The sequence below is a fragment of the Schistocerca piceifrons genome, chromosome 4 (assembly GCF_021461385.2).
Source record: "Schistocerca piceifrons isolate TAMUIC-IGC-003096 chromosome 4, iqSchPice1.1, whole genome shotgun sequence".
NCBI lineage: Eukaryota > Metazoa > Arthropoda > Insecta > Orthoptera > Acrididae > Schistocerca > Schistocerca piceifrons.
In genome coordinates, this window is record NC_060141.1 from 442,597,743 (window position 1) to 442,607,994 (window position 10,252).

The window sequence follows — 10,252 nt, forward strand, 5'->3', positions numbered from 1 at the left end:
TTCTGTATTCTTCAACTTACCTGAAAATTTTGTTCTTCTTTCTTCCGTCTTCCAACTGAAATATTCCTTCTGTTACCCATGGTTTCTTTGCTTGGGGAATCGGCATGTATATTTGAACTATGGATGTCGGTGACGGTTTGCTTCCGATTCTGATGAGAACAACTCTGGCACTGAACGTTCATAGTAACACATTCTTTGCCCTATCTTTCTTTTCATAACGATTCCTACTCCCATTACACCAACTTCAGATATTATCCTGTACTTGTCTGACCAAAAATCCTTATCGTCTTCCCATTTCAATTCGCTAACTCCCTCTACATTTAGTCTGAGCCTTAGTGTTTCCCTTTTTAAATTTTCTTGCTGCTCGAGCAGGTTTTCCCATAATTAGGGCGAGATAGTGCCTTGATCCTCTATGCGTTCATCCACCCGCTTTGACAAGGCCGTGAGTGTTACCTGATATGTCGGAAATCTTTCGCCGCCGCTCCTGAATTTAACCTGTGGCGAGGTTCGAATCCGGGCCCTAGGACATTTTGAATGGTAGTCAAAGACGCCACCCATAGACCATGGCTGAGAACCTGCATTCCTTTTACACCTGCATTCCTTTTCCTATGATGATGTGAACTGCCTAAGGTGGCCGTTTTGTACACATCTTAAAGATCGCGATATCACTTTTGCTTTTCGCTATAGCGAACACAGACAGGTAACTGATGGTTTTGTTTATGGCGTGATGTACGCTGACTTTATTTGGGTCTGTTGGTCCTCTCTTACTTCGAACCAAGAACTGTACAAATTAAAAACTATTACCAAATCTTGTTTACCAAGGTTCTCAAATTCTATGTGTATTTGTGGCTCATTTAATTACACATTTTTGTTAGCATTATAAGAATTATTATATTTACTAGTCCAAATAGCAATAGTGGAAAATAACGACAACAGTAGTGATAATAATAATAACAGATATTTAGAACAACAATAGTATAAATTACTTCAGCTGTTTAGAAACCGTAATTCGTATCATTAGAAACATAAAGGCCATTAATATGTGAGATGACTTAAGTGGCAGTTACCTTTACTGTAATGAAAGGGAAGGCCAACTTGCTATAGAGGGATCTGTGAAGGAGTGGGGTTGGAGGAGGAGAAGGGAGGTATGTTACACTGAGTGAGCTACTGATAATTTCGTAGGTGAGACAGACGTACCATTAACTTTCGTTTGAAGACTGGAAGAAAAATCATTTCTCTCACATATTTTGGAAGACGGTTTTGAGTCGTAGAGTCGGGTTCCGATACAAAAAATATTTTATTAAGATGACTGTGTTGTGTAGTATTACAGAGGCACTTATTTTCTAGGTGACAAGAATGTCTACTATGACTTTCAGATATAAGTGCCAGAGTGGAAGTAAATAGGACCGAGTGAAATTTTTTGTGCTGAGGATAGAGCAATCTGAGGGTACCTTGGACTGTATCCTTAACTGCATACAGCCACGATAGTTGTCTGTATGTAGAAGCGATACGGTCGGAATACGAACACCAGGAATGTATCCCAAACGTTTATCTCGTTCCATATGGCGAACTCGCAAATCGATATCCCTGAAAACTAGCGTAATGATAATAAGATGGGAGCGATAGTTATTCTATTAGTTTCTTTTTAACCCCAAGCGTAAAATATTTTTTTACGTTTCTCTAGTTCTTAGAAATACTGTGACTCTTATGTTTAAATTGCTGTCGGCTGTTCGTTACAGTCCAAGTGACAGAGGTTCTTAAAGATGACGTACAGAGGGAGTTTGCTTTCATGCCACAGCGATTAAAAAAGTGTATGAAGTCGGTGGGGTATCGCACTTGTTACTGACTCCTCATGGAATGAAATATTAATCATTTAATACCGGTTTTGTGATGAACATTCGCACAATTTTTTATAAATATCGAACACGTGCTTCGCGGCGTAGCACATTCCATTTGCATCAGTTGCTAATGGGGAAACTAACGGATCCATTGCTGATCCTTGTCGGACATCTAATACTTAATCGCTACATTATGATCTTGTTTGTTCCAATTATTACACGCTGCTGACAGAATATTAGGCACGACCGAAACTAATGCACAGCACGTAAATAAAAATAGTTGTAAGACGCCATGCTAAACCCGCAGGACATGACAGGTAGTTTAAATTGTGGAAAGGGGCCAAAATAGGCGGCTGTCAGTTACACTCGAACATACACCTTTATTTATTTGACCAAACCTTACAAGAGCCAAGAAAATAAAAAAAAACGCAACATTAATTTTTGGAACTTAATAACCGGCGGAATACGCCATACAGTCTCACGCCTTCAGAGCAAGACTACTTTAATTTAAAATCGGCTGAAAACCAATAAATTAAGACTCAAACCAAAATCAGAAATTTAAAACGTGGAAGGCCTTATTTTAAATCAGTTCTTTCAATTACACTGAAGGCCCAAACAATCTCACACCTGATGAACAAAACAACTTTAAATTTTAAAAATCGGCTGAAGACGCATCGCTTAAGACTCAAACCAAAATAAATTTTTAAAAGGCCGAAGGCCTTACCCCAAAACAGATCTTTAATTAGACTGAAGGTCCAAACAATGTGACACCTTAAAAGCCGAACAACTTTAATTCAAAATCAACTGAAATACCATCACTTAAGACTCAACAAAATTAAATTTTTTAAAAAACCTAAAGGTCTTACTTGAAACAGTTCCTTAAATTAGCCGACCAGAGTGGCCGAGCAGTTCTAGGAGCTACAGTCTAGAACCGCGCGACCGCTACGGTCGCAGATTCGAATCCTGCCTTGGGCATGGATGTGTCTGATGTCCTTAGGTTAGTTAGGTTTAAGTAGTTCTAAGTTCTAGGGGACTGATGACCTCAGAAGTTAAGTCCCATAGTACTCATAGTCTCATAGTACCTTGAATAGGCTGAAGGCCCAAACAACCGCCTTAAGGGCAAAACAACCTTAATTTAAAAATCGGCTAGAAGGCATACAGATACAAACAACAGGAACAAATAAGAGAAGGCAGTACACCCAATGGCGCTCAGAAGTTTCCGAGGGTCGGCCTGGAATTCAAACGCTAACGCTCGTTTAGGTGAGACAGGCAGTCGGTCCAACCATTCTCGATCCGACGACAACGCAACCGACTGACAGACAACGAACCAACCAACAACATAACCTCCGATCCACCCGACCAGCACGCAACAGAAACTTCAATGGAACAACGTAGAAGATATTGGCGCCCACAACCAATTATACATTGAGCTGTCAAACTACACACCGTGCTGGACACCGACAACACGATAACGAAAATACACTGCCTGAATTTACGTCAACGACTAGGGCAGGTAACCGGAACGTTAACGGCCACAAGGCAGAAGATTCCGCTGCTGCACTTCAATTAAAAATAACCAAGTACAGTTAAACTCCACCAGAGGGTGACAAAAATTTGCCAACTTGAAAACACACGTTGATGCCCGCGGGAATGTCCCAATAGCCGACAACGAAATCCAAACAACACAATGTGAACAGTCGCGACTTGCTGGTGGATTAAGTCAAACGTAAACATTCGTGTCCTGGGTCGGTGAGCCACGGACCTCGTAGCAATGGGAACAGCACCACACACTACGAAAGCGCGTGGACGCCGCGACCGGCCCCAGCCAAACTGCTCCACGCCAACTGACCAACTGCTCGCAGACAGCACAGCTGGAAACTATAAGCGCCAGGCCAAAGATAGTACAAGGTGGGAATATCGATACACAACCGCTGCTGCCACTCGCGGAGAGAGAGAAAAACAGCACAATCGCGATAACCGCGGGACACTAAAACACAGAATAGCAACCAAGGTTTAATCCAACGCGTAACATGAGCCAGCCACGGCTCATCTTGTATGTGCTTTTTGCATGTAAAATGCGATAATATCGAATGCTTTACTGAAATTCAAAAAGGGCATAAGAACTGATTCTTCTTCGCACATAGTTAATTTCAGTTCTTCCGTTATATTTATAAGAGCAATATTCGTGTTGCGCTTTACTTGCTTTAACCGAAAAGTCGTCGCCTAGTGAAGAGGGCGTGGAATGGCACAGAGCCTCTGCCGGCTCACTGGCTGAGAGCGGCGGCTGAGTCCCTCCGCGTGACCACCGGAGACTACTTTGCGCCCGGAAACACTGCTGGGCCGGCCGGAGCCCTCTTTCGCGCGAGATAAGAGCTTCATCCCCGGCGATAGTTGCGGAACGGCGCCACATCCTCCACCCGCAGCTGGCCAGCTCTGCGACGGACATTGCTGTTATCTGGATGCATAAGCACTCCGTAAACACGCGCCGAAGTCCAGCCGTATCTCCCGCACCGCCGGACACAGCGGCTTGTCCCCCACTGGTGGCCTAGGCCCAAGCCGGCTTCATTAGCAGCTCCTCTGCGTACTGCACCTCGTACCAACTCGCACTTGGAGCTGATACCCTCATATGCTCTCCCGAAAACGTTCTGAACTCCTCATGGAATGCCATTGCATTAGCGAACGGCAAGCGAACGTATTCCCCCAACTGCGTTGCACGCAGAGCAATAAAAAACAAACATGTGAGCAGTTCTTTTAATTTGACATAAACAATTTATTGGTGTGGTTTGACATATTCTGAAAGGTTCAAAAATCGCAAGATTTATGGACCATATGAAATAAATGGTGCGCTTCTTAAGTATGGAGGGGCGCTGTGCGAACTAAGGTTGTTACACTTCTTTAATGAAATCTGACTAAATTATAAAATCCCTAATGACTGGACTATCACTGAAGTAATTTCTATTTTTAAAAATCAAGAAAGATACCCATGTGACAATTACTGGGGTACAAGGCTCACGAATAAAGTTTAAGCAAAAATTATAAACAGTTTCTTGAAAGAAACAACACAGGCATATTTTGGAGAACAGCAAAATGTGAAACGCTGCCCGCGCAGCGAAAATATTTTTAGCATCAAGAGAATTTTAGAAAAACGACAAGAAATCAATTTCTAAACACATGTTGAATTTATTGCCTCAGCCAATAGAAATAGACTATACATAATAAAGGACAAACGAGGGTGCCCCACGCGTCTTCTGTAAGTAATGAAAAACACGCAAGATAACACCAGAATAATCATAAATGCGGGCATTTCAAAACGGGTAAGAGAATAATAAATCTAGGATTCTGACTGGGATGTGCCATGTCACCAGACCTGTTAACATTTATATTGAAGACCTCATAAGTAACTCGAAGGAGGAAGTCTGTGAAGGCATAATGATGAAAATAACCTGCCATCTAAATGTTATGCTGTATTACAAAAGACAGAGGTAGACCTACAACACTCTAAGTTATATGAGTTGGGAAGAAAAAGTTACTATACAAAAATGCCTGCTACTAGATCAGAATCTAGAGTCCACTATGGGGAATTCCTACTTTGATCTGAGATTGTTGTCGAAAACAAAGTATCCGAGCATCTGTCCAGTTTCAGTTACATTAGTTTCGACACAGACAAAGACATAGAAAAGGAAACCAAAAAATGTCAAGAGATGTAGGGAACTATACACAATAATTTAATTTTTTAAAATTAGAAAAGCCATAAAACTGAAACTGAATAAATCAGTGGCAGTATCTATGTTACTTTACGGCAGCGAATCCTGGACAGAGACAAAAAAAGGTAAAAATAAAATGAGGTTTTTAAGAACTGTCGAAAGCTGCTCGAGTAGGGGCCGAATTAAAAATTGTGACAGAAGGGCAGAATTGGGAATTTATAATTTAAATGACAGGACTGACGAGTGCAAGGAGGGATGGAGACAACACCTCAGGCAGATGGATTACAACAAATTCCCAGTCGCTGTAAATAAGCACAAGGTCTCAGGAATAAAAGATGTAGGAAGGCTGAAAAAGATATGGGGTAAATTATGTGAAATCGTAACAGGCGTAATACCCAAGCCTTGATGGGCTGAAGTAGAAAATAACTTGTTAAGGTACATTTACCAGGTACATAAACAACATTAACATTACTTATTCCAGCAAGTACTTCCCGTCTTAAGATGCGCTTAATCCATTAAAAATATTCATACAGATGCAAGTAAAAATGAAGAGAAGTCTTTTACATTAGCTGAAATGCTAAGTGATTTGATAACCTTCAAAGCTTCTAACAACATTAAACTGCATTACCTCACGAATCTGCTTGAAGTTTTTCAGTGGATTAAGCACATGTGAAAATGACAGATACATGCCAAAACCATTAACGTGAATATATATTACATATCTAACGGTCGTGACGCAATAAATTATCGTTCGCTTAGTAACGAGTCATTAAACTTAATATTTACTTATCATTAGGTATTTACTGTGACAATATTTGACTCTGTTCATTAGCTGCAAATTGAGATTAGTCTCTGACACGTGTCCTCATTAACCACCACAAAGTTCAGAAATGTGAATGAAATACAGGCAGGAAATAAATCAACATTACGATTGTTCGATGAGATTGGTATAGGAGTGATATTAATAAACAAAAAAATATAACCTCAAAAATTTGCTGCGACACCTCGATCCTCGAGCCATGTGATGACGGCACAACACTAGTAAAATCAAAATAAAACACGACAGCCGGCTGTTTTGCCTACTTTAGCGGTGTACTACCGTACTGTAGCACTAGAATGTCAATGTATGCGGGGAAAGGAAATTTATAACAGCAGGCAAAAAATATGTGTATCATATGTACTTAATTTTTCGAACCCTTGTATTCTGTGAAAATATCGAAGATTCACAGACCCTTTCGAGCAGGGTGAACAGTCTACAGAGGACTCAGTATGGATTGAGAGTAAGCCAATCGAAGATTACAGTACTCTGGAGGACCAGAAATGATGTTATTGTGCTATTTAGGACCAGAATTTGGGGTGTCTGTGATGACGTACTATTGCTGCTTCCACTCCGTTCTTAGCTATGGGTTTCTTTTCTGGGGATTCGAGGCACAAAACATGGACACCGTTCTTACACTGCAGAGAAGGGCTATAGGAACAATAGCGTGAAGTAATAGTTGCGCTCACTGTAAAGAACTGTTTAAAATAAAAATCGACATCCTTCCTGAGCAGAGCGAGTACATCTACCAGTTTGTGGCGTGGGTCACTGAAAACATTGCCGAATACTTCACTAACAGTTCCACACGTAATCTTGAAACAAGAGGCAATTTCGCCTTACATCAAGAAAAAAAATTGAAAATATTATCTTCTATCAGTGGAGGAAGGTGTATCACAAGTTTACAAAGAAAATAAAAAACCGTACTGAAATACATCTGTTTAAAGAGGTAGCTAAGAGATTCTTCGTAAGTAATGCATAAAACGCAATTAAGGGTTACTTAGAGGACTCAGATTGATTGGCCACAATGCAAGGAGAAATTTGCAGCAGTCAGTCACATTTCATACATGGTCACTGTTCACTGCTTTCACAAGGAATACGTCAAGAAGTAAAATGCATGCTACTAATCTACTGTCATTCTCCTGAGCTCATCAATTCACTGATCATGGGAGGATGCCGACGATGTTTTTTAAGATGGAATAAGATACATACCTGAATATGTGCGGGCATAGAAGGAACTTTCTGATCAGACTGAAGTTGGTGCAATGGGTGTAGTAGCAGTTTCACAGTAGAGGAACCTCCAGCGTCTGTCTTTATTGTGATCGCCGATGAAGAACATAACTGTGTTTTATATTATGAGTTACTTGGAACGTAGTGTTTGTAAATCAGGAAACATTGTATAATAGGGGCCAAACGAATGGAGCAGTGAAGCTGTTAAGTCACTCTTCTCATATTCTGGAGAATGGAGTTTTAAGCCATTGGTTAGCAGTGTATTACCTTGACACTTTGCCGTATGACTGTGTGATGACCCTTGGATGAATAAAGGTTAATGAATAAATTAAAACAAAAAGAAAAGGGCGCTTTTTTGCTTAAGAAGTTCACTAGTGCCAAACATATACTTTAACCTCCCGTACAGCTGGAGTATAGCATTCAATGGTACGGAATCATGAAAAGGTAGAAACTCGCCAAGGAAATCGAAGCGTTTCAGATGTCGTCTTACGGAATTATGCTGAAAACTGAGTTCATTGACAGTTGAAAAACGAAAGAGATATTCCGAACAAACGCGAGTAAGGAATAAGGGGAAAATACTCTTCGATTATAATAGAGGGAGGTGTGCTGGACAAAACTTGTAGGGAAAGGCAGAAATGAAGATCTATACGACAACTAATCGAAATGATTGCCACCCACACCTCCCCTTTCATTTCGCAGGAGATGCAGTACAAAGGAATTTCTTACTTCTCCATGGCGTATTTTTTACAGCAACCCTGGTTACTACTTCAAAAGAAAAACAGTCTTCGTTGCAGGGAAAACAACACTTCTATTGACGTGTTTCGCCCTGCTGTGCTATCATCAGAAAACTTTAAATATACTTAAGTGCAGTATATTACAGTTTTCTGATCATGCACCAGAAGAGCGAAACGCGTCAATGAAAGTATTGCTTCCTCTGCAACAGAGACTGTTTTTAAACAAAAGAAATTACGAATTTTTTAATCCTTAATTTCAATTACGATACCACTTCTGCCATTTTGGACCTATGAGCTAAAGCAGACTGGTCACGTGGCCAGGGTCACGTGATGCCACTCGAAATAAAATTGGTTTTTATTTTCTAATTTTTGCGTATGAGAAGTAGCAGAAAGAATTAATGAAATATTATGACGTTTTTCAGCTACTGCGCCTATAACCTAAGGAAGTTGTGCTTGTGAATACGATGAAAACATCTGATTTTAATGTTCCATATAGATATAGAATTATGACTAAGTTAGAATTTACGAAGAAAATTATAGATGCAAGTTTTGTGTGTAGATGATAGGTTTTGCTCGAAGTGATGGATTACCGAAAATATTTTGAATGCAACTCAGTGAAATCTGTACTAACAGTCACTGAGAAACAATGCACTGATTCACCACACATTGGTATATTCAAATATATATATATATATATATATATATATATATATATATATATATATATATATATATATATATATATATCCCTGCCACATTTTGACATTGTACTCGTACTTATTTAGGGTAGTAGGAAATTCAGAATTAAAAACGGGTTAGGGAAGAGATTCAATATTAAGAAAAATTTCGTCTAAAGCCCTGCAGAAATTTTCAGACACGTAATTTGGGGAAACGAAGAAGGTATGCGATTTTAATGCAGCATTCCTGAACCTCATTCGTTTTACTGATTATACTCGTATTGTACTGTTTTCCTGTAGAGCAGGAGTTCCCAAATTGTGTTCCGCAGAACACTGGCACTCTGCGGGAAGCGAATGAGGGATTCGCGGAAAACTATTAATAACATCGCTTATTTTCGACGTTTTGTCGATACCAATAATTTAAAATTTTGTCATGATTTCTGTGTTATTAGTTGTGATTTAAATTTGAAGAATTCGCTGGATACAATACGTTGTCTCGTTTTTTTAAAAAAAATTATTGTCTTTTATAATAAACAACGTATTCCATCACACTTCTGGGATTCTCAAAGTGTAGCGCCAGCGGAAAAGCTTAGGACCCCGAACCGTAGAGTAAAGCATCAACAATTAATGGAAGTATATAACACAGCAAGTTTTAATCTACGGCACGAATCAGTTATGGCAGTAATAACACACAAGCAACACATGTAGAAGCAAACAGCAAACATTAACAATGCAGACGTCGGACCAGTTAACGAATACGTGTCTTCGACAGTTGAGGAAAACGACTGGAAGGGGACCATAGAAAACAAATGAGACAGTAAAAAATACTACTCTCGGTGTAATAAAAACTGTTGGCAAACGTAAGCTTCTGATGCGTCTTAAACGATGAGTGTATATTCATTATCTTGTCAGTATTGACTGATGAGAGTGAGATGTGGATATCCACAAAAAACATTAAAAATCAAGGCTGTACAGGTTAAATGGAAAGATCACATACGGAAATTACTAACAGAGAAGGAAAATCACATAAACGGATCAAGAGGTAGAGTGAACAGAAAGACACAATAAAGACAGAAAGGAAAGTCGGAATAGGAGGTGAGGTCGAAGGATCGTGGATGTTCTGTAGGAATTGCGAGAGATAAGGAAATGCCAAGAAGACGGCTTAATAAATGGTGGCTAGCTGCCATTCGAAGATACGAGTGTTATTCGGAAAGTAAGGAACGATTGGTCGCGAAATGGAAAACAGTGAAAATCG